The sequence below is a fragment of the Antedon mediterranea genome, chromosome 3 (assembly GCF_964355755.1).
Source record: "Antedon mediterranea chromosome 3, ecAntMedi1.1, whole genome shotgun sequence".
Classification (NCBI taxonomy): Eukaryota; Metazoa; Echinodermata; class Crinoidea; order Comatulida; family Antedonidae; genus Antedon; species Antedon mediterranea.
In genome coordinates, this window is record NC_092672.1 from 15,058,330 (window position 1) to 15,084,245 (window position 25,916).

Consider the following 25,916-nt stretch of genomic DNA (forward strand, 5'->3'; position numbering starts at 1 on the left):
CAAAATACCAGACTAAACATTTTGGCAAATTTAAGACTAATACAGGTCAAATTAGCAATTGAAGTGACGGTACCTATCTCTTGTATGTTAACAACAGTGAAAACTCATTAAGTAGATTTTCAATGCACCATTCACGTCACAGCAATTGCCGGCGACGACTGTACGCCGAGCGCGGCGGCGATTTCCTTAATCTCGCTATTGTTCTGAAATCATATGTACATCCTTAATACGTTGTTAAAATATGGTCCTCGGTCAAGTTGTCCTTTAAGAAAATTCATATCAAGGGTCAAATTTCTATGGAGTAAAAATGGTGTGTGCACACAAAATTATGCGTACACGTGTGTTTAAAATTTCTAATGTGGGAAAATTTATTTCGTTTCAGGTAATTTTGAATATTTCAAAATTTTCTTGTTGGTGTAGCGTGCACATTTACGCATGTGTATACAGCATAGAAAGACTATTTTTGCAATTGATTTTGGTTCTTCATACCTGTTGAATTTCATTACTTTTATTAATTTTCATTGCAAAATAACCATGAAACATGTTTCAATAAATAAATTTGAATAATGTGGGTGACCTAAATTTCAACTATACAATCATACAATATGTGTACAGCCAAATCAAAACCAGGCATTTGTCGTAAATGTGAAATTTTGAGTTTTAAAGATATTTGTACAGAGCACATAATTTGCTTTAAAATACTGAAAAAATTATTCAATTTGGTCAAGTATTTTTAGAGTTATGATACAATAAGTAAAGAAATACAAGTAAGAATTCATTTTTATTTAGCAGTGAAAAATGCATTCAAAGATCAACAATAGTTCAAACAGGAAGTTTAAATGTGCTGGCAGACAGCGACACATGTTCACCTTGACAACGCTATCTTCTAGTATACCTATGACTTTGAAATTTAGCACAAATGTAACTAATACATTTTTCTATAATCATTGAAATTTTCAAAGAAATCCAGTAACATTAACATTGTCAAATGAGACTTCAAATAACAACATACGTTAGTAAACTTTTTTTTACTAAACTTATGTTATGTGTGAGGCTTGTAATAACTATAAATAAGTACTATTAATAAAGTGACAATAAAAATACAACACATAGAAATGAACCAAAATTAATGATACACAGACAGTTGATTGTGTTTGATGTGTTTAAATTTATTTACAATTGGTACACTTTAAATTATAACATTTTGGTCATTTCAGGCTGCGTGTTACAACAGTATTATCATCTTTTGTGCCGGGTCTTTTAAATACATACATATTTTTCGATACAATTATTTCACGGTTTTATTCAGGGTTACGTTGCATAATAGAATACATGTGTCATGTATCATCAGAATCAAAGTCATTTTTGTAAAGTTATATTAAGCACCGTATCACCATTATTGGAGTTGTTTGAGAAGAGAAAGTAGCAACAGCATCACCACCACTGTCAAAACTATTGGTATACATTACAGTATTACCAATCAAGATCTGAAAACAGAATGAAAAAATAAATTAAACTTTTTTAAACACATTTAAAAATCTTTTTTTTTGGGGCTAGGCCTAGACCAAGGTATGCTAGGTGGTTTTACTAGGCTAACTTGAAGTACTAAGCTGGCATACAGTTCATCTCTTATCTTATGCCTAGGCTAGGCCTAATATTTTGATCAAAAGTGTTTCTGTGTTCACCAAACTGAGTGTGTCGCGCTAGAAAGTCATTTCGTACTTTCTAACCTCTTGTTGTTTATGATTCGCTAGCGAAGCCAATATTTCTACTTTTCATATTATATAAATCATTAAACTATTCTATGTTGTTTTATTATTATCTAGGATGCATAAATAGCAAGTATAAATTAATATTGAATGTTTTTTACAGTAAGAATGTTTTGTTAAAACCTTACCGCTTCCTCAGTGTACTTTGAATAGCTGTTAAAGGCAAATTTAACGCTTCAATGACTTGAGCCACTCTGTTAGCCAATCAAATTGCCTGTTTCAGGATTCCGTAGCAACAAGACTGGTTTGCTTATACCAAAAGGTTATTAAAGAATGTGTTTGATTGGCTATACTATTATTTTACATGACCTACAACCTTTATCTTTGGAAAGATTTTTTCACGAGCTTTCTAAAAATACCACACATTAAGGGGTCTTCTCATAATCAAAGAGGTAAAAGTTGGTTAGAAATAGACACAAATTACAGAATATAACTTGATTTTTTCACCAAAGACGAAAAAGGGGGTCTCATTAAAATGTTATTTTCATTGATTTATACTTATAATTTCTTTAAAATACATAGATTTTTGGAATCTACGGTAAATTTTCTGTAAGATTATTTAAAAAACTAAAAATGGTCAAGATATAGGTTTTACACATTCAGAAGCATTTTACAGAAATCCCTTGCTGCCGACAAACGCCTGGTTTTGGTTTGGCGGTACACATATATTTGAATCTGTTATTAACTACTCAGAATGAAATGAAATGTTGATGTTTACAACTTTTTCAGAAGCTGTTGAATTGTAATTCATGTAAAACTTCTGTTTATCGGATGTCGTGACGTCATCATATGGCCAGTTGAATTTTAAAAGTCGGATTTTCATCTCTTTTGTAAAACTTCATCGCGTTTAAAAGAGCACGCATCTTGCTTCTATGTGCCAAAAATTCTCATAATTCTTAAATTTATATATAGATAATAATCTTCTAAATTCCTTTCTTTATGTTACATTTTTTCTAAGCTTGCTCAATCAATTATTTTTCGTAAATTTTACAAACATTTTAATTTTGATGATGTCACCATGTCAAAATATTTGAATAACGTTGGTCACTTAATTTCATCTTTACAGTAAGTTTGAATATGTTGTAGCTTGTCAGAATGGACACCCAGCCGCATCACTGCACCAGGTAAGAAACCTAGGCCCATTCATTGCAAGCTGTTCAGATACGCAGACTGTACTTTTATTCTAAAGTAAAAATAAATACTATATGGTCCTATTGAGATAAATTTTTGTTGTCTTTAAATGGTTAAAAATGAGGCGATTCTAATATATTTAGTGGCCCGCTATAAATCCCAACATGCATTGCGAGCTGATTAATATTTTTGTTTTTCTTCTGTAATTCACCCACTTTTCGATCGATTGTGAGGCCAAAACAAATGGAAGACTCCTAACTTTTCAGCGAAAATGCTGGGTTTCCTCCAATTGGTATCAACAGAGTCTGGCAAAAACAGAAAGGTAATTAATGCAGCAACTATACAACGTCAGGCTAGACCTATAGCTCGCGTACGATGTTCGTACGTTACCAATGTTTACCAGGTAGGCCTACAAAACTAAGCCTATGCTACGCCTAAAGTCGGCCAACGAGAAGACATTCACCGCGAGCTACTTTGGTAGTGCATTGTTTCTCTCTTTTTATCATAATTTACCATAAAACGTACATTTAAGACAAGTAATGATCTAGTTTAATATTTTAAAGTAATATATGCATTATTTTCACAAAACATCACAAATTATAGGGAATGGGTCTTTAACTTTTGTTACAACAAAAATGTTTGTTCCAAGCGCATTCCATCTTTTTACTGTAGTAAATCCTGTCAATTAATCCATTGTCATGGCAATGGTATGTAAATTATGTTTTACGTAATCAACTGAAATTACATAATTTCACCTGCAAGGACTATTCCATTTTAAAAACAGCCAATAACAAAAGACACTATTGTTAACAATGCATGGCCGGCAGCCAAAAGCTACATTGGTCTGACTTGTATGGAATATTCCATTCTACGAAATAAACAGCCAACAACAAAAGATGTTATTTTGCTAACTATGCATGGCCTGAAGTTACATACTCTCACCTGTATGGACTATTCCATTTTACAAAATAAACAGCCAAGAACAAAGGATTCGATTTCGCTAGCTATGCATTGCCAGAACTGTAAACTCAAGTCAAGAGTATCTACGCCATTGATAAGATTTCTTATTTTCACTTTTCAAGTTAATTTTAATAAAATACTAAAACCGAAGTGGATACTAGGATAGATTTATTAATGATAATAACTGATATATATATTACATTCTGCTGAAAGTCATAATAGGATAAGAATTGAAAACATAAATATTAATCACATGTAAATGATCTTGTACTAATTAGTGATACAGTATATGCATTACAGGATCTTTTGAACAAGTTAGCATATTATTGTAATAGATGGGGATTGACAATTAACATTGACAAAAGTAAAATAATATTATTTTTTAAAAATGGAAAACTTTGAACTATCTAGGTAAAGAAATCAAAATCCAATAGTAAAATCTCTAAAATATCTTGGAGTCACTTTCGATTGTTCAGGAAATTGGGAAAAGGCAAGAGAACAAAAATAATACACAGGCTAATAAAGCACTTTTCTCACTCAAAAATACTATTGGAAATATTGATGTTTACCAGTGAATATTTGGATGTTATTATTTGTATTTATACTGTATGGTAGTAAAATAAGGGGAACATTTTTTTAAAAATTGACGATATCAAAATAATGTTTGTAGATAGTTTTTAGCGGTCGGAAAATCTGCTCCAAATGTTGCAATTAGAGGAGAATGTGGATGATTCTCTTTATCAATCGAATGTGTACTCAATGTTATCCGTTATTGGGTAAGATTAGTAAATAATTATGAACAAAGACAAATACGCAAAAAAAAATGTCAAAAAGCGCAAAATACTAACATTAATTTGAATCATATTTATGCGACTGATGCTAATAGACTAGTCAGCACCTTATCAAGTTTCAACTTAACCCGGTTTATTACTGTATCTACAGGTATAACAAGTGGATCCAAACCATAATAGACCATATATTACACAAATGTTAATTCCAAATATATAGGATCCATAGAGATAGATCTGACGACTTGGCTATATTTTGCATGTTTGAAGATATTATTAATGTTTTTCAACAAACAAATAAAATTAAATTTAGAAATGTTAAACATTTTAATATTCAGTGATTTGATTTGTCTGATATATATAGTAATCATGAAGTGAATAATGCATATTCTTCATATTTATTGATTTATTTTTAGATGTAATAATGCCCCACTTTACTACTAACAAAAAAATTAACTACGGTAAATCAAATAAACCATGGGTTAATTCTACAATAACAAAATCAATAAAACACAAACAGAATTATATTGAAAAAAGTGATAAAGAGCAATTATAATCCAGAAATTTTAATTAAGTATAAATGTCTTTACTAATACATTAAGAGAAGCTAAACAACATTTTTATTCTGAGCACTAATTTAAAGATGTTTAGTGGTAACATGAATAAAACTTGGGAAACGATCAATGATATCTTTGGTAGAGGAAAAAGAAAATGAAATTTCCTAATTCTTTAGAAATTGAAACTACAAAGTATCTGACCAATTCTCAATTGTAAATAGTTTTAATGAATTTTTTGTTTTAATTGGAGAAAATCTAGCACATGATTGTAACAACAGACGTACGGGAAATTATGTAAATGAACACAGGTAACAAGTAGGCCATTAAATTCTTCATAACATAACTGTGAGAATAAAATATACAATATTTCAATAGGGTTAGATAAAAAAAAGCTGTAGGTTTGGATTATATAAGCCAAAAACTAATTATTCTTGCAGAAAATTACATTACTCAAGCATTAACATACGACACTTGTTACTTTAAGACTGCTTGCCGGCCTTTGTCTTTCTTATCTTTTAACACTAGCAGGTCTGAAAAAACATTTTTGTTGTTTGTGAAGTTATTAATAAAATTCGAATTTCATCTGGTTGTGGAATAGGTATTAAATAAAATTTCTATTAGAAAAACCAAAAAATAATATAAGCGAACTTACAGTACGTTTCGAAACCTATCAGGTTTCATTCTCTACTGGGATTTTAACCAGGGCTCAAAGATCGTCTACATCATCAATCATACATAAATCTGCAAAAACAGATCATGCACTACAACACAATCACCTCATTGATTGGAACACTGCCATCCTTGAGAAAGAATGCAACACTCAAAAAAGGAAAATAAAAGAGTCGATCAACATCAGAAAGCATGGAAAAATCATGAACAGAGATGAAGGAGCCCACGAATTGTCACACATATATGATCAACTATTGAAGAAGGAGAAGGGGGCACGTCCGTTTGGACCTATTGGTGGCGCTATACCCACTCATCGTCGTCATGGGATTAACAACGTTAGACGATGAAACGCCAGTTGAGAATGAAACCTGATAGATTTTGAAACGTACTGTAATTTCGCTTATATTATTTTTTGGTTCTAAAAGAAATTTTATTTAAAACCGATTTTAGTTTGCTACACTAGAAAATTTTGTATAATATATCTTGAAAATTGTAGGCGCTATCGTGCTATCAAACGAACAAACAAAGCAAGGTATAAAAGGTTAGGTTACAGGGGCAGACGCAGGAGAGTTGCCCGGCAACACCCTTAATTTCATACTAAATGTTTTTTCTGCCACCAAATTAAAATTTAGATCCCATTTTATCATAATATATAGATTGGAGTCTATATATAAATTGACAGACTGCAACATAAAATTAACCAGCAGTCAAAATATCGCGCACAATTTACCGACGGTCATATTTTTTTTTGTAGATATGTTTCTGAACATGCTCAGAATGGATTTCTGACGGTTTGGATTGCTTGCGTCATGAGAAAGTACGAAACACCACTACATACTGTGTTCGTGGAAAACCCTGTCATATGGGTAGATTTGTCCATAATTATTGCATTTTGCTGTGGATTCCCCGTCATTTAGGTATTCCCGTAGTACCTTATTTATCTTAATTACCCTACATACGTATATTGGGCCAAATTTCCGTAGTAATTACAGACGTTCAAAACTTTGAAATAACAGAATGATTGCTTCTTTATGCAAATTTTGATCATATTTTCTTTTCTGTAGTGTGGTTTAAGCAGCACTGTTGTACAATTTATAGTGGATAAAAGAAAATGAGTTTTGGAAATTATGGTTTTACTGCCTTATTTAGCATTTATTTCAAAATAATACAATTTAACGTTTTGCTCAATATATTTATAGTCCCAACAGCTTCATATTTTTTATCTTAAACTTTTTTTAATTATTAGTTGATAATAACAATTTCATTTGTACTAATATGGTACGCGAGTGAAGCGATCGTACCATCTAGGTCATCAACACAGATGGTTCTCAAATACATAATAATTTCAGTGTAAAAACAACTGGCGATTTCAAATGTACGTACCGCAGGACTATAATACATGTCGTTTACAGGAACGAATAAATAAACATGGTGATTCATGTAGTCAACTGAAATTAAGATTATGAGAATTACATCCCAAAGAGAAACTTGTCAAAATGAGTCCAAATTTTTAAAGTTAAATTTAAAGATGTATTGACCTCTGAAAAAATAATTCTTAAAACATTTTTTTTTAAATATTCCATTTTAATGTAACATAGTTATCCACTTTGACCAAAAATTGGATCGAAAAGAAATGTATTTGCCTGAAAAAAATGTAATTTAAAGAAAAAAATGGTAAATTGGCTGCCAGACGGTGGATTTTTGGTTGAATTTAACCATTTATTTTGTCATTTTATAAGTAAAAACATGATTTGTTTTCGTTTTTTTTCTATAGAAGTGATTAACTTTATTAAAACTACAAAATAAATATTTGAAGTCTGATTTAATTAATCTTCATTTTTCATGTTTTTGGGGGACAATACATCTTTAAACAAACTCAGTTTTGTATGTTCTTTATCCACTCAGTAACAAAATATTGTTCATGTTTTATTAAAAATATACCATTTACACACAACACAAATAAGTTAAGCTTCCCCCCAGTTTATTCAGAGTATACATATTTAAAAATACATAATATTTATTTCTACTGTACTGTTTAGCAATGCTATATACTACTAAAGCTTAATAATAAACTACATCTTTTGGAGGCTACCACTCAAATGACATCGCTGTATTAAAAGTCCAGTGTGTTGTCACAGGAGGCAGTGAATCAAAGTATATAGTTAAGGATGTAAGTGACACCCATGGTAAATAATGGAATTTGGGGGAAAAATAATTCCCCAGAATTATACTAGCCAAATGAGCAAATAAAATGAGAGTAGTGCCTGTGTTGAAGTTAAGTGTTGGATGATGCCGGGGGATGGCTTGGTGGGAAGATTGAAAAGTTTGTATTCTATTAAACGGCTAATTTAACAATGAAGTGTGCTGGTATGCATCTCAGTAAACAACTAAAAACACTTCCATCTGTTGCAACTTTAAAAACGACTTGCTTGCAATTAATTGTTAAAATGAGTTAACTTTGTGAGTTGTCATTTCAGTTGATCGAAGTTTGTGATTATCCATGCTTATATATCATAATGTCCAGTTTCTTATCAAAGTTTGTGATTATCCATGCTTATATATCATAATGTCCAGTTTCTTATCAAAGTTTGTGATTATCCATGCTTAATTCTCTACCTTTAAGCATTCCTAACTCTTACAATTTCTTCTCCTTTCAATCTCTTTTGAAAAAACATCTGTCTCTCTGATATTATTTCTTAATTATCCTTCTTACATAGTGGGCCTATACTGTATATTTATATTAATTTTTTATATACAGTATTTGTTAAATTTGTATTTTTATAGTTTATTTTGTATTTACTGTTTGTATTGTTTAAGGGTCGGTAATGATCTGGATGGATCACCCTTATTAAATATTGTTGAAATAAAAAAGTGTGTGACTCTCGTATGCTAGCGGCTGACCGCTTTGGCTTAGTATAGCTCCGCTTGGGCTTGGGTCAGTTATGATTGTTGATTTTTTTTCTGAATCGAAGTAGGCCATGATGCGCAAGCTGATTAGCGTTTTTTAAGTGTGTCGATTGCTGTTTATTCTTCTTTACCCCAGGACCATGGTGTGTTTTTGTGGGTAAGTTTTCTAAGCGGCGTTGTTATGGTAGCGTAGTTTTGAATTAATAGAGCGACGTATTTTGTCATGCCTAGGAGTGATCGCATTTGTTCTTTAGAGGTCGGTGCTGCTGCCTCTTGAAGTGGGGCAATCTTTTTAGGATCTGGTGATACTTCGGTATCACTAAAAATTCAATGCTGCGTTTGAAGAATTCACACTTCACGTTTTGAGATTACTGGCATGTTCAGCTTCTGTGTTACCAAACACTAATATGTCGCTTATATGTATGACCCCTTTTAGTCCACCTAGCGCAGATTGAATAACGTTTCGAAATTTTTCTGCTGCTGAGCAAACTCCAAAGCAATCGTTTATACCTGAAGAGCCCAACGTGTGTCGAGAAGACAGTACCGTATTTTCCGGAGTATAGGTCGAGACTTTGTGGGAAAATTTTAATTGCAAAATCGGGGGGTCGACTTATACTCCGACCATGCGATTTTTGAAAAAAATCAAGCCGAAAAAATTCGTTCAAAAGCCGTCAGCTGTCAAGGCCTAGCAAGGTCAGTGGCCTATCATCAATCACTCACAGGAGTTTTCAATTTAATAATACCTACATTGTACAAAATAATACAACTCCAACAAGTACTGGTACAAGTACTATTAATATATAACAAAGATTAATTTTGATGTTTATATTACGCTTTTATTAAAATAATTAAGAATAAATAGTTTTCGTTTGTGTTTCATATGCTTCGTATTCACTCGCGAAAACATCGTAACACACACCACAAAACGAACTACACGATGTTGGAATGTCCATGCAGCATGTTTGTTATTGCGCGATATTTTCATCTATACACATGCGCAGTTTGTTTGTTTGTTCGTAATTACAATTACTGCGCATGTCTATTCATAAAATAAATTCTCCTCAGTCCGGCGCGTGTACATTTACAGATAACGCGATTTACAACTACTCGCCTGTACAATTAATAAGCCTCCTAACGAAAAACTCGTTTTAATTTATTCGAGTGACGCGAAAAAACATCGCTGATGGCAAGTACTGTAACGCTACATCGCTGTCATTTATTATAGGCTGGCGAAGACGGCGGCGAAGCCGTTGTGATTACGTCCGTCCGATATTGATTAGGCCTACACTTTAATAATTGTATAAACAAACAACCACATTTCATACATTTCTAGCCTTCTTTGAACTTTAAAGTAAGTTGTGTTATTAGCCGATTTTGGGGGTCGACTTATATTCAGGTCATACCAAAATCAACGATATTCTAGGTCAAAGTTGGGGGTCGACTTATACTTGGGGTCGACCTATACTCCGGAAAATACGGTAATATATCGCAACTTCAGCGCTAGCATTACCTGATGATAACCTGCAGTTCATATCAATCTTTGAAAACATTACGGCATCATTTAGTTTGCTAATTATGTCGTCGATTGTAGGTGTTACATGTCTTTCTCTGCTTATTGCTGTGTTCGTGGCCCTCATGTCCACGCAGATGCGTATTTCGTCAGGTTTCTTTGGCTTTGCTACAACGATTATTGGTGAAATCCATGGAGTAGGTTCATTGTCAACTGGTTTGATGATATCTAATTCCTGTAATCATTTCAGTTTGCTTTCAATCTTCTTTCTGAGATGGAACGGTATTTTGCGATGCGACTGAGCCACAGGTTGTATTTTAGTGCTTATGTGTAAATTACACATAATGTCGTTCAGCTTACCGATTCCAGTAAAACTGTCTTTGTATGTGTCAATAATTGTGCTTTTATTTAATACTGTTGTATCCATCTGTTCATTCTCATCTCATCTCATCTCATCTCATAGCCTATTTCACCCACTGCTGTGTGAAGGCCTCCTCCAGCTGTTTCCATTTAGTTCTGTTTCTTGCCGATCTTTCCCATGTCGCCGTTTCCATGTACGTTGTTATGTCGTCACGCCATCTTCTTTTTTGCGGTCTTCTTCTTCTTCTCCCTGTCCTCGGCTGCCATCCATTCAATCTCTTCGTCCATCTGTTGTCGTCTCTTCTTGCTATGTGTCCTGCCCATCTCCATTTAAATTCTTTGATCTTTACCATGATGTCTTTGACTTTTGTTTTTTCCATATCTCACTATGCTTTACTCTGTCTCATATTGATAGATATTTTTTCTTTCCATCGCTCCTTTGTGTTATCAATTTTTGTTCCATCTCTTTCGTTGTTGCCCATGTCTCTGCCCCATAAACTATAGTTGTTAGAACACATTGATTGTACACCCTGCTTTCTAGTGACATGGGAATGTCTTGGTCAGTCAGGATATGCTTGTGCATCCCGAACCTTCTCCAACCTGCTTTTACACGTGTTAATATCTCCTCCTCTGTGGTGTTGACCATTTTCAAGGTCTGCCCCAGGTATATGTATTTGTCAACTTTCTCAATCTGGTGATTGTCTATTGTCTTGTCGAGAAGTTGGTCATAAATTTAGTCTTTCCTTTGTGCATTTGTATCTGTTCATTATATAAGGGTATACGTTACTTGGATGAGGTCGAGTGCTTTCGCTGTGTTAAAGCTGAAGGTGTTTTCAACAATTTATAATCAAATTAAACAAATTTAACAATAATTAGGTCATTATTGGCATCATGTGGAAGATGATCAAGTTCATCAATATATCAACTTAAAAGTTTAAAGGTTATAAGGTCAAATGTGGTAAATTCAGGTTTTTTAGCTGTTTTCAACAACTTATAAGCAAATTGAAACAAATATAACCATTATTAGATCAATTATTGACATATTACAGAAAATGATCATGTTTATACATTTTTAAACTTACAAGTTACAAGGTAATTTTTAAGGTCATAATGTTAAATAGAGCACAGACCTGTTAACTATTATCAGTATTAATAATTTAAATAAATATAAATAAATAACTATTTTCACGAGGATAACCTGCTGGGGCTGATGGGTAGTGATGTGAAATTACCAGAATTGTCCTGGGGAGATTTTAAACTTGAAAGTTCAGGGTCATGAAGTATCAAAATAACCGAAATTTAAGGCTACTGGAATGTTTAATAACTACATTTTAAAAACATCACAGAGGGGTTGTGGGTTGGAAGTGACCATTGAATATTGAATATCAACATGACCGGGATTTGTACTTGTACTATTGGTGTAGGATAGAGAGAGGTACCCGCTTCTTCGTGATTGCCATAGCAGATCATTTCTCTTTGTTTACCTTGCATCTTCAAAATCTACCCACTGTTACCAACTCATATAATAAAATGCCTGACAGCCATGTTTACTGAATCCTTGAACTGGTAGTGAATGACCATCATGTTTTTAGCTTTTGGAACATCTGTGAGTATGTTAATGCCATCCATTAAGATATGTATGAAGTCAGATTTGGCTGAAGAAATTGAAATTGGTCTATGATCATGCTCTACTTTATGATATTCACCAACTTCAATGATTGGTTAGCAGATTTTCTGTCAGCTTTTTTTTCGTAAATTTTGTTTTGATATGCACTATTAAAAATGGTTGCCTTATAGAAATCCGCAAAGGTTTAGAGCGATGCTTTCTCAGTGTCTCATAAATTCTTCTTTTTTCTCTTTCAGTAAGTTGTTACTTTAAATTTGAGCTCTTCCTCATCATCCGTTGAAAAGATATATTATTATGTTTATGTACCATGTCATGTAGAACCTATCACTGAATGAACTGTTTCTTGTTGTACCATAATTATAATTCTATTTTGAATCATTGATGATCGGTTCATCCACTCAGTTTTAAAATATTTGGTGCTGATTGCTTAAAGCCTGTTTTCCTGTCGACGTTAAATTGCGTTGAGTTTAAAATTGTTAAAGTTGAAAATAAAATAGCAATGACGATGATCGAGTCGGACCGCTAATATTTACACATTTTTACGGGATCGTTTCTTGGTTCTCTCGAGCGTTGCTGGGACACGTGGACGTGAAGTGTTGCAAAACTAAGTCCGGCCACGCACAGCCGAGTCCGTATGAAAATTGAAAAAGTTACAGGTTTTGATGCTTTAACTCAGCTTAGGACATGCTTTCGTTGATATCTAGGCTTACACTAAAGACAAACATTAAATTTAATTGGTTTATTATTATAATTTAATTTGACTTACACTTGTTTGTTGTTAAATATACCTTAAAAGTGTACAAAAAAGGTGAAAAATATCGTCGCGTTGTAAAAATTCAATAAATGTCAGCGCATACCTACTTTCATTTGACTGGTCAGTTTAAACGATCGTAACGATCGTAATCGTTAAAATCTTAAATCGTTAAAGTTGAACTCGTTTAACTTTAACGATTTAAGATTTCAATGATTTTAAACGTTAATCTTTACCCCCTTTTCCTGTCAAATCGTTGAATCTGTCAACTCAACGCAACTTAACGATCGACAGGAAAACAGGCCTAAGGAGTTCATTCAAAGATTGAACAAAACAACTTCTCAATAATTATGTTATAGGGGCCCGGGTCTTAGTCTTTTTAGATTCCTCTATATTTTTATCTTGTTTGACCGTTTGACCCTATAAACTGACCTTAAAACCCAAAACTGAGGATGGCATCCACCCCTATCATTTTTGTCAACCCACAAAGGATACATTCATGGTTGCCTGCTATCAACAACATTTTTTGAGTATTTGGCCTCTCTACTAGTAGCCGTGGTTTGTTTTGCAGTCGGATATATGTCTTCATGCTCATTTTTAATAGTTGCGCCGGTATCAATGATTGCATTAACAGTACTACATTGAATGGTCCGGTTAACTTTGGGTTGTCTTTCAGACCCAGCACCTGTAATATGGAATGAGTACTCATCTTCACTTGTTGTGCAATCATTGTCATCATTGGACATCACGTCAACAGCATGTGCCTTGTGTTTTTGTCTACATAGTTTAGCGTAGGGGTTCATTTTATCACAATTGTTGCATTTTTTGCCATAGGCTGGGCATGTTTTTTTGCTTTTGTGGGGTACTCACCTCCACAGTATATGCAGATCTTGCGTGGTTTTCTCAAACGCCTTGCATGTGCTGTGTTTTGATAAGTTTGTTTTTGTTGTGAACACACTGTTGTCGAGTGTTGATGAGTTGAGTCTGAAACGTCACCCCCATCGCTTCGTTTAATGTGGTTCAACTTGTTCGAATGCTGCACATATTTTAGATATCGCTGTGTCTAGTGTTCAATTTTCCATACAGAGTAGGCATTGTTTAAGGTTTATTGATCTCTATCACGATACTATCGAGAATGAGGCTATCTTTCAAGGTACCAAATCATTATCCTGTTGCCATTGTACAACTTTGTGATTGAGAGGTAATACAGTAGCCTGCAAAAATGTACAATTTTACTAGTACTATAAAATCATACTGTATGCTTAAAGCATTAGTCTATCATTCTACCATGGATTAATAATCCATGTCTCTGCTTCATATGTTGGACCCCTTTCACGTGAAAACCAAAACTCCAAAGACACTCCAGTGTTTTGATGTGAAAAGTAAAATCAAACAACTCAGGAGTTCAGGACACCATGGTTGAAAAGCTCAGGAATGTTCTCTGAAGGGTGAACTTTCGGGTGAAAGGTACCAACATCAAACGCCGGTGTCTTATGGTCAAAAGGTCATCCTCACATCCTTTAATGATAGTCGCTATTTAAACAAACAAAATAGAGGGCGGTATATAAAATGTTATTTTATAAACCCTGGTGTTGCTAGGTTGGTGTGAATGGAGTATTTCTGGAGTTTCTCGACATGTTGAATGATCACAAATCCTGAAGTGTTTATATAGGACTAGTAGTTCCTTATGTATGAAAAGAGGGGTTCTATAGGATTTCAATGCGCAAAGTGAGATTTGACGTAATTTTACTTTATTATTCTACGTAAAAATGTTCATAATACCCAAAACCCTGGTAACAGCCTCATTTAAATTAAATAAATAAATAATTTCAAAATGATCCATAACCCTTATTTGGACTATAATGACAACCTGTTGGTATCAAAATACTTGGAATATATATATTCGCTGTATAGATCATTTTTACTAAACTAGATGGTACGCTCGCTTCGCTCGCGTACCATCTAGGTCGTGCCCACAGATGGTTCTCGAATACACAGTAATTTCAGCGTAACAAAACTGGCGATTTCAAATGTACGTACCGCAGGACTATAGGCCTATACATTGTCGTTTAGAGAAACGAATAAATAGACACGATGATTTATGTAGTCAACTAAAATTAGCACCCTGGGAATTACTTCCGAAGGAGAAACTTATCACAAAATTAGTCCAAGTTTTTGATTTGAACTCATTTAAAGAAACCCAATTTGTGTTTTGTATGTAACATTAGGGTTGAGGGATGGGAAAGCGGATAGGTACAAAGAGGAACAATTTTTAAATATATTCTTTATCCACTCAGTAACGAAATATTTTTTTCATGTTTTATAGGCCTATAAATAATATACCTCTAAATACAGTAAAACATTTGCGATTTAATACTTTTTTTATTTTATTTATTTATTTATTTATTTTAAATATTCATTGTACACTAATTTTCCCCGTGTATGGCAAGAGATTCCTAATTATATTAGAGAACATTCTTTATTTAGTTTAGTTAAAACTGTCACTGTCATAATCGATTGAAATATTAAAGTACCATGTCACGATACACCACTACGACGTTTATATTTGGTAATTATTAATTAATACAAACGTTGAGAAAGAACTGTCAGTATAAAGTTTATTTGTATATAATAATGTGTTTATATATCTAACAGTAGAGCCTATCCACAATCTCGCAAGTTTATTCTCTAAGGGCCCATATATTTACCTACCGTATGTGTTAAACCAAGGGCTCATAAATTTACCTACAGTACTTGTGTTAAACCAAACTCTGGCAGACTGAGAGATTGGGATGTTCCATTCATCGCAAATCAATAGATTTGTATAATCGTATATTAAATCTATCAAAATAGTATTTTTTAAAGAAAATCGGCCTGTCTTCAACATTATGATGGTGTACTCTAGCTGTTCAACCGGTTTTCAGCTATTAAAAGCAATTATCGTAGGAGGAGATAGGAAAATGCGAAGCCTCCTCGCATTTTTGTGGCGGGTATTTTTCAAGACGGACATCCATTATACAGTGTATACCACGGTCGGAAAACACCCCTATTTGGGGCAAATCTTGGAACCTAAATTCGTTTTAACCGTCAATAACTTATTATCTAACTCAATTTAATTAGTAAACAGGGTTACATCAGGCGGTTAAAATCAGTACCGAAAGTACGAACCAACTTTACATACCATCGAGTAAAAATTCTAGAAGTAAGGCGCGATTTACCGAATTTTGCCCTTACGTAAATTTATATATAGATGCAACCGGAAATGCTATTTTCTGTAACTGTATCTTAAAAACGGTGGTCAAAGAAATTTTAAAATGGTCAAAAAATTGCTCAGACCATACATATTTGTAATGCAATATTTTATTAAAAAATTACTGTAAGTAAACTTTTGACATAGAGAATAGCATTACAAGGATAAATATTGGTCAGATGTTTTTTCCCTACTCTGACATAATATGTACAAATACATTAAGAAAATTTGCAAGTAAAGTGTCACTACACAGCATAGTCTAGTTTCAATAAAAGAAAATAACAAAAGGCGAGCCCAGCCACCACACCTGTCTGAACATATGCAAATGAACTCAATAAAGTTTAACAATTGGTGGGGCATCAGAATAATTAGGTACAAATAAAATATATGTACAGAAAATATATATAAATATACAGAAAAGTTAGAACTGCGGAAAGTTAAATATTTTAAACAATTTTGGCTCCAACAATAAATAACTAAATATAATTAAAGCTACTAGACCTACGTTTTTTGACCTAATTTATATTTTCGTTTTACCCACGTGAAAGCCAAAACAAATGGAAGATTCGTAACTTTTCTGTATCTGTATTGTAAACGGCCGGGATCTTGGAGTCACTCAGGCATTTTTGGTTGCGGTAGCAACCACACAACGCCACCTACTGTCGTGACGTCAGCACCGTGTTCGTACAAAACAAGCCTAAAAACTGTCCCCGAGAGAAAATTCTACCCCTGGACAACTGCCCTCCTAGGACAACTACCCCCGACAACAACCACTGGGAAAACTACCCTCATAGGACAACTACCCCCTTAGGACAACTACCCTCTTAGGACAACTACCCTCTTAGGACAACTACCCTCTTAGGACAACTACCACCAGGATAACTACCCCCTTAGGACAAATACCTCTTTAGGAGCCTAGCCCCCTCGTCGGGGAGCCTAGCCACCGCAAACCCCACCCCGCCCCCCAGTCGGGGAACGCGAGTACTTTTCTGAATCCAGCAAAGCTTGGTAACCCATCAGGCCTACCGCACTTACTTTAGATTTTTTAAACATGAACTATATACATATAAAACCTTAAAAACAAATACCTGTAACATCCATGACACAATGAGTGTCATATAAACAACATACTCAAGTTTGTTGTTTTTGTTTTACAGCAATTAATTTATAACGGTAGAAAAATAGTCATTTCATAGCAGTAAGCTTTGGAATAACCTTCCGGGTAATCTTAAAAACGTATTTCTAATGTAAATATTTAAAAATTAAGTTTAACTACATAAATCTTATTTTAATTGTTATCCTGAAACAAACCGAGTTGGTCTACGGCGGGGTTTAGTTTACCCTTTATGTTTATGTTTCTCTTTTATTTGTTTTATTAATTTTTAGTACTTATTTATGGCCTTGCATGGCTTTGATGAAAAACACTCTAGGGTGATTCAAGTATTATTATTATATTATAATCCATGTTCTTTACATCTTCTCTAAAACGAAAACAGCATCCATCTGTTTTAATCACTTATCAGATATTGTACATACACAGGTGTTTGTGTGCGCGTTAACATTTAAAAATCTTCCTCAAAATAATTGAGGATAGGAAGAAGCTGTGGTTGCGCCATATTCACCAGAGCCTGTAAGCACTGCTTGGTGTCTTCAACAGGAGCAAAGGCAATAGTGTCTCTATCATTCTGGGCTGAACACGAACCCCTTGATCCTCATTGTTGAGGCCTTCTTGCTTAACCTGAAAAGTTAATAAAAAATTGTTTTTACTGGGTTATACATTATATTTGTTTATTAGTTAGATGCACTAACAGTAAACGTCAAATCGTATTATTATCTACGTTGGCACTGTTTGGTGTAAAATGGTTTTGAAAAGGAAGCGGCATCCCTTAATATTTGCATCCAGGCATATACACAAAAGCATTTTTTGTCGCCATATCAAAATCGATCACGGCAACGTTGCCAGTGGGTTTGGCATGTTGTGGGTGGACTTAAGACAAGAACAAAATATATGTACAACACTATCATAAATATCCAGAATCTTTTAATTGTATGGGTGCACCCAATCTGGGATCTATAATACAAGTTTTAATATGTGAATTATCTCCGTTTCCAGTATTACATTGACAGTACAGTAATTTTCACATGTATAGCACAACCGTAGTTTCACTTCATCATCTCTGTAATCATTTACTTTGGTGATTTCTGATGATGTCTAGTCTTCTTAGATCTTCTCCACTCTCGAGCGGCAAATGGTTTGTTTTACATACCCTGATTTTACGTTCTCTTGATTTTACGTACGCTTAAAATGACCGCTTACGTCATCATTTTCCTACATTGAGGGCGCAATTTAACAACAACAAAGCACAAAGCCTTGGCTGTGTGAGAAACTCATGTGCATTCCCCCTACAGCAGCTACTGTTTTTATGGATAGAAAATGCAAGAACATTGATATTTTACACTTTATTTAGCTACGATCTACGTATATGGGGGTCAATTTAAGGTCAACCTGGATTTTACGAATCCCATGTTTTACACACACCTTTCAGACCCATACAGTACGTAAAATGAAGGTTCTACTGTACACAGATTAATTCATTTAATTGTTTTACGGTGAGGTGAACTAGATGCTCCTTACTCTTTCCCCGTTGTATAAAAAAAAAATATGTCTACTCAAAGCATTTGTAGTTATTAGACTATTCCATTACTTTGTGACACAACTAAATTATAATTTATTTAACTTTTCTTATGTAACCTCCATGCATAGGCCTACCTAAAATATTCTATACACTCAATTAATGTTTATACACTGTATATCATATTTCCCGATGATAATAGTCCCAGTTACTTATACAGTATGTACAAACAAAAACAAATTTTATTTCATCTAAAATAATATATGTAATAATAAATGAATACAAACAACAATAAATAATCAATCTTAAGATGCATTATGCATTTGTTGATTGTTGTGTTTGTGTAATAAATTTATGATTTTAAAGAATTTAGGAAAAGCTTATACCTGAAGATTTCTTTCCGTGTAATTTTTTATTTTATTGTTGGATGATTATGTTTTGCTTTGGAGACCCACTTGATAGTTTGATTTAGTTCGCTTTTGGGAATCCTGTCTCTCTCTATTGTTTGTTATTTTTTGTTATAATTATGGGAGACAAAATAAATGAAATGAAAATTAAATGGAAAGAAAACGATATAGGCCAGCCATGCCTGAATCATGCAATAAAAACGGATAGCTCTTTGGGTTATTCATCTGCATTTGCCTTCGAATGTGTCTTTGCATGTTATTTACTTCTGGAAGAGCTATAATAATAATAACTTTATTTAAAAATGGATGCAACACAGCTATCCTACCTTCTTCGAAGTGTGGAAGTGTTGCTATTAAGATCTGCTGTGGTCTTTCATTACTGATTGCCTCTTTTGACTTTGTCGGCTTTTACTTTCATGCGATGGTGGATGTGTATGATCAGTTTGCCCTTAAATCAATGGAAAGTAACATTTCTTTAAAATGGGTCTAGGACAACTACCCTCTGGACAACTACCACCCGTACAACTTCCACCCGTACAACTTCCACCCGGACAATAACCCCCTGGACAATCACCCTTCTAGGACAATTATCCCACGGACAATAACCAACTGAACAATCACCCTTCTAGGACAACTACCCCCCCCCCCCCCCCCACACAATAAATCATCCCAACTACAACTACCCCCAGACAATTACCCTCTAAGGAAAACTACCCTATAATATTAGTATTAGGCTATCTCTAAATCTAATTAAATCCCCCCTCCATACCAGCAGTACTAAACACACTACGATCTGCTACATGGTTCTCTGATCTTTAATTATCCTTTCAACTTCACTAGACTACAGAGTGATAACGATTTATAATTGCCTACCTTTTTAATTCAATAGAGATGATGTATTTCCAAGTTTTATCTAATTCAGTGAAGTAATAATAATATACCGTAGGTATGTAACCTTTGGATGTTGAAGCTTGACTGACTGACTACCATGTTGGTTTCTTCCTTCTAATGTTACCATATCTACACACCAATCAGCAGTCTCTCAAGTGGATTGTTCCATTAACTAAAAAAGGGGTGTGTAATTCTTACATAGGTGTATCAAATTTCGCTACAATGGATTATTTTTAAAAACCGTAAACATTTGTGGGTCTAGTGGCTTTAACTTACTTGGATTTATATAACTAGCATTAGTACCCATCTTTGATGGGTATGAGCCCCTCTGATTAACAGATTTTTCAAACAGCACTGAGAAAACTTGTCAAATGTATGCAAAATTTTAATATATTGAAGTCTCATTTGCTATGCCTTAAATCCATTGATAAAAAAAGAATTGAAACTAGATTTGAAGAGTTTGGGTTATCCACGGAAATGCAACATGCACATACGTTAAACTATATGAACGTCGACAATTATTATGCCATCCTATGAATTGACATGAATTTAATATGTTTACAGTGCTGAATTGTAGCTTACCGTATTTGTATCATACAGCATATTACAGTATTTACAGAATACACTGTATATGTTATCAGTGTAGCATGTGAGTGAGATGCGCTCTCTTTTAAACGCGATGAACTTTTACGAAAGAGATGAAGATCTGACTTTTTAAATTTAACTGGCCATATGATGACATCATTATATCAGATAGACAAAATTTGTATATGAATTCATATCTACAATTCAACAACTTCTATAATAAATTTTAATCACGTGGATCACTTTTCATTCCGATGAGCAGATTAAACTGTATAGTAATGAATGTAATAATACTGTATAGATGAAATTAGGTAACTCATGTTATTCAAATTTTTTTATATGACGTAATAAAAATAAAAATGTTTGTAACTCATGTGAAAGAGAACTGATTGATGAAGAACATATTAAAATCTAGGAGAAATCGGAAACGTAGCACTGCGCTCTATTCAATTAGTACAAAAGTGAAAACAAAATCTCTTTTAAAAATTTGAGTGGCCATATGGTGACGTCCATTCATCTGGTAGGTATACATTTTACATGAATTGATATCTACAACTCATCAGCATTTTAAAAAATGAGGGTAACTTACTAGCCATCCTGAGGAGCTATAACTGATTAAATATACAGTAGATATATTTTTGCACAATTTTGCAAGCGATTTCTAAAGCTTAACGTGCATGTGCGTCATTATTTCGCAATTAAAGTTCATCAAAATAAATAAAATCTATTACAGAATGTATGAAAAACAAAAATCAATTGCAAAAACTATTTGTCTACGCTCTGTATGAGCTGTGCGTAAAACGCAAATAATTTTGAACATTTTGAAATGCTCAAAATGACCTGAAATGTTTGCGAAATTGATTAGAAATTAATTTTCCGCATTTCGAAATTTCAAGTACGCGTACCCGCATATTTTTTTGCGTAGCATGCTATTTTTATCATGTAAAAAATTGCTCCATATTAGGAAGTATATTTTATTTTTTTTATTTTATTTTAGTATTTTAGATTTGAACTTGACACTATGGACAAGTTAGGTAATTCGCTTCGCAAACGCCACGTGCATGTCATATGTTAGAATATTGCGCACAGAAAACAATTATGCCATTGTGACCTGAAGAAAATAAAATCTTAGTGTGCAACAACATATCAACGTGTTGGAAGAAATTTGTATACGAACAATATGGATGCGCGCTCTTTTAAATGTCATGAACTTTGACGCAAAATATGAAAATTCAACTGGCCATATGATGACGTCACAATATCAGATTCGCAAAAATTTGTAGCTACAATTCAACAGCGTCCAGAAAACGTTGAATTATGAGTATCAATTTTCATTCTGAGGAGCTATAACATATTGAAATTTATTGGAATGATGAAATTATGTGACCCAAGTTATTCACACTTTTGCATATGATGATGTTTTCAAAATTGTTTAAAATTGTAACTCATGCGAATTGATTGACCTAGACAATATCAAAATCTTGGGAAAATGGAATACGGATAAGTGGAGATGCGCTCTATTAAATGTGACGAGCTATGACAAAAGAGAAAAAAATCCAATATTTTTGGCCATACAATGACGTCACAATGTCCAGTTAGCCATATTGATGCATGAACCGATATCTACAACTCCTCAACTTCCAGAATATGTAATAAAAATAAACTTTACCATTTAGTTTAGAAACTATGACTGTTTAAAAAAATAAAAAATGCGCGAATTGTCCAATTGTGCTTGTATGACGTGATTTTAAGTCGAAATTGTTTAGAAATTGGTAAAATTACTAGAAATGGCTGGAAATACCTAATTCACGCCACAAAAAAGACGTTTTTACAAAATAAATACAGACAATTTTACACTATATTTTATTCTTGCAAGTTTTGGGTACCATCCATGGTTCAAAAGGCAAGTCTACTGTTATTTACAAATTCGAAAATATTGCTATAACATTTTGAATTTTGAAAATGGTGGTACAGTCTGTTTATATGCAAATAATTAAATATTAATATTATTTAAATTAATGATTACCTTACATTACAAAAAATATTTTCTTACAGTAGTAGCCGTTTTTTCCTGAAATACAATGCAAATACACAAAACAAATAAGATATAAAATTTGACGCCTTTACCTTTACTGTATACATGTACAAGGAAGCTATGGAAGAATTTATAAATTACTCCATGGCTTATATACATTAAGGGCCTGTTCAGACCTACGGAGTTATGCTTTCGTATTGTACGCGGCGTACAAGTCCATAGGTCTGAACCAGGAAAAGATTAGTGGAAGCCACCTCGTACGACACTGATATTTCGTACGCTACGAAAGCTCAAGGTATGAGTTTAGTGGACGTCGCTTACAATACGAAAGTCACGCATCGATGAATATGACCTAGGTTAGATATCTAGCCAATCAAATTACAATATTCGCCACATCACATCGTGACATGTGCTCCTCATCGTATAGCCAAGCTGATCCATTTGTTGTGATCAGTGAACGTGCGAAAAAATCATACCTTTTGTTGTTACACTATACAGTATTATTAATATTATATTAATTAATTTAAAATGTCATCGAAGCGTGCGCATTGGCGAGAAACCGAAGTAAAATACCTTATTTCATTGTGGGGAAGCCCTGAGTTCAGAGATCGGTTGGAAGTGAAAAACTGGCGTAAAAGCACCGGCAACAAGATGTCTGTGTTCAACGACATGGCGGACACGTTAGCAGAATGGGCCATCCTCATAAAGAAGGATTATTAATATCCAAACGAAATTGAAGGGGTTGTCGTATAAAGCGGCGAAAGACCGAGTAAATAAATCTGGAGCCGGTGCAAGTACGGGATTTGAAAATTGTTCTGCCATAAATGATATTTTAGGTCATAGACCAAATATAAACCCAAACCCCAAAACGATCGGCTGGTTGGTATGGCTGACAACCAATCGATAATGCCGAGCCCAAGTGTTCGGTCTAGGCCTGTAACTCCTAAACCAACCACTACTACTTTTAATAACAACGAAGGTAGGTCTATGCGTGCGTTAGAGTTTGGTTAATCGCCAGCGAGTGACATCATATCCGTTTGTAACGCAACTTCGTTGCAATGAATCTGAACACTTTGCTCTTACGACGCTCATTAAAATATGACCTTGGCTGTGATACGAAAGCATAACTCCGTAGGTCTGAACATACCCTAACACTTATTTAATTGTAGGCCTTTAATTACAAAAGTGTACTTGGATTGGACAGACAAAAATCGAAAACTAATATAAGCTATACGGTGACAAACTGTTTCATTTCATTTTATTTATTTCATCTTACATACAGTATAACAAAAAATAACAAACAATAGAGAGAGACAGGATTCCCAAAAGCGAACTAAATCAAACTATCAAGTGGGTCTGTTGAACACACAAATGTGAAAACGTCCACAAATGTGAAAACGCCCACAAATGTGAAAACAACCACAAATGTGAAAACGTATCACCCACAAATGTGAAAACAACCACAAATGTAAAAACGCATCACCCACAAATGTGAAAATAGCGCCCACAAATGTAAAAAAAAATCCAACAATTTTGATCAAGTTAATGTATTTATATACATTGTATTGTATTGTTTCAATAATTATGTGTTTACGATATGTTTTTGCGCGCAATATTTGCATGTTAACTAATTGGTTTAATGTACGTATAGTTCAAGACGATATTTGTTATTTGCGCATGAACGATACTTCAAGGTCAAGGCCATGTTATATCATTGTTGCTTGTAGTGTGTAGTTGTTAACTCGTTGGCTTACTATTATGTACGTATAGTTCCAAGTAGATGCAAAAAACATCGAACATTGACTTGGAACTATACGTATAATAATAGTAAGCCAACAACCACACACTACAAGCAACAATGATATAACATGGCCTTGATCTTGAAGTATCGTGCACGCTCAAAGCAAATAACAAATATCGTCTTGAACTATTACGTACATTAAACCAACGAGTTAACATGCAAATATAGCGCGCACGAGCAGAAAATGGTAATAATTCAACACGTTAACGACGACCCTAACATACGTATCGTGAATAAACAATTATTGAAACAACTCAATGCAACCATGATCTAATGTATTAAACATGATCAAAATTGTTTGAGTCTAGCACTAAATTTAATTTGATTTTTTTTTTTTACATTTGTGGCCGATGGTCGTTTTCACATTTGTGGTTGTTTTCACATTTGTGGGCGCTGTTTATTACATTTGTGGGTGATGCATTTTCACATTTGTGGGTGATGTGTTTTCACATTTGTGGGTGATGCGTTTTCACATTTGTGGTTGTTTTCACATTTGTGGGTGATGTGTTTTCACATTTGTGGGTGATGCGTTTTCACATTTGTGGTTGTTTTCACATTTGTGAGTGATGCGTTTTCACATTTGTGGGTGATGCGTTTTCACATTTGTGGGTGATGCGTTTTCACATTTGTAAGCGTTTTCACATTTGTGAGCGTTTTCACATTTGTGAGCGTTTTCACATTAGTGAGCGTTTTCACATTTGTGAGCGTTTTCACATTTGTGGGTTCAATCCAAAGCAAAACATAATAATCCAAAAATAAAATACAAAATTACAACATTTAAAACAACATGAAGATTTAAAAGGCGTGTAACGTTTTAACAATTACATTACTACTATACGGATCAATAAACTCGAAATAAGCAGACTTGGGTGGTCCAATGTTGACAATCCGAATACGATGATACAATGAGACTTGTAGGTACAGTATCCTTCATGTAACTGATATAACCACTGCAAAGTAAAATTAAAATGCATTACATACTTTTTAGGAAATCCAGAGTAAACAAATTAAAAGGTAGCCGTAATTATAATTAAGATTCTGTACCAACGATAAGGTAATTATTCGGCGGATTAGTAGAATAATGAAGAATACTACATTCAAACCTCAGGTATAACATGCGATTGTGACGGTCAGGGTTAAAGTATGCCTAGAATAATAACATAGAATAAGGTTATATTAAATGATCACCTTAATAAACGAATAATTCGCATTCCCATTGTTACAATTCAGGTGGCATAGCCGATGTACGATTTTGCACGAATGAAATCGAATAAACGTAGAGCCT

The 25,916-nt window shown here is 33.8% G+C and overlaps 3 long non-coding RNA genes across 5 annotated transcripts in view; 1 reads left to right on the top strand and 2 right to left on the bottom strand.

The window, feature by feature from the left end:
* Window positions 1–25,916, top strand: part of LOC140043656 (uncharacterized) — a 245,969-nt gene that overhangs the window by 74,060 nt on the left and 145,993 nt on the right. For all 3 annotated transcript variants that reach the window (XR_011844331.1, XR_011844330.1, XR_011844332.1), the window contains exon 2: window positions 2,836–2,893. This is a non-coding gene — a long non-coding RNA (uncharacterized lncRNA). The remainder of the gene's footprint in view (window positions 1–2,835; window positions 2,894–25,916) is intronic.
* On the bottom strand, window positions 1,149–1,937 carry LOC140043651 (uncharacterized). The gene is made up of 2 exons (XR_011844328.1): window positions 1,898–1,937; window positions 1,149–1,487 (listed from the first exon to the last, which is right to left on the bottom strand). It is a non-coding gene; the product is annotated as an uncharacterized lncRNA (long non-coding RNA).
* On the bottom strand, window positions 16,283–20,341 carry LOC140043652 (uncharacterized). The gene is made up of 3 exons (XR_011844329.1): window positions 20,193–20,341; window positions 19,646–19,767; window positions 16,283–18,017 (listed from the first exon to the last, which is right to left on the bottom strand). It is a non-coding gene; the product is annotated as an uncharacterized lncRNA (long non-coding RNA).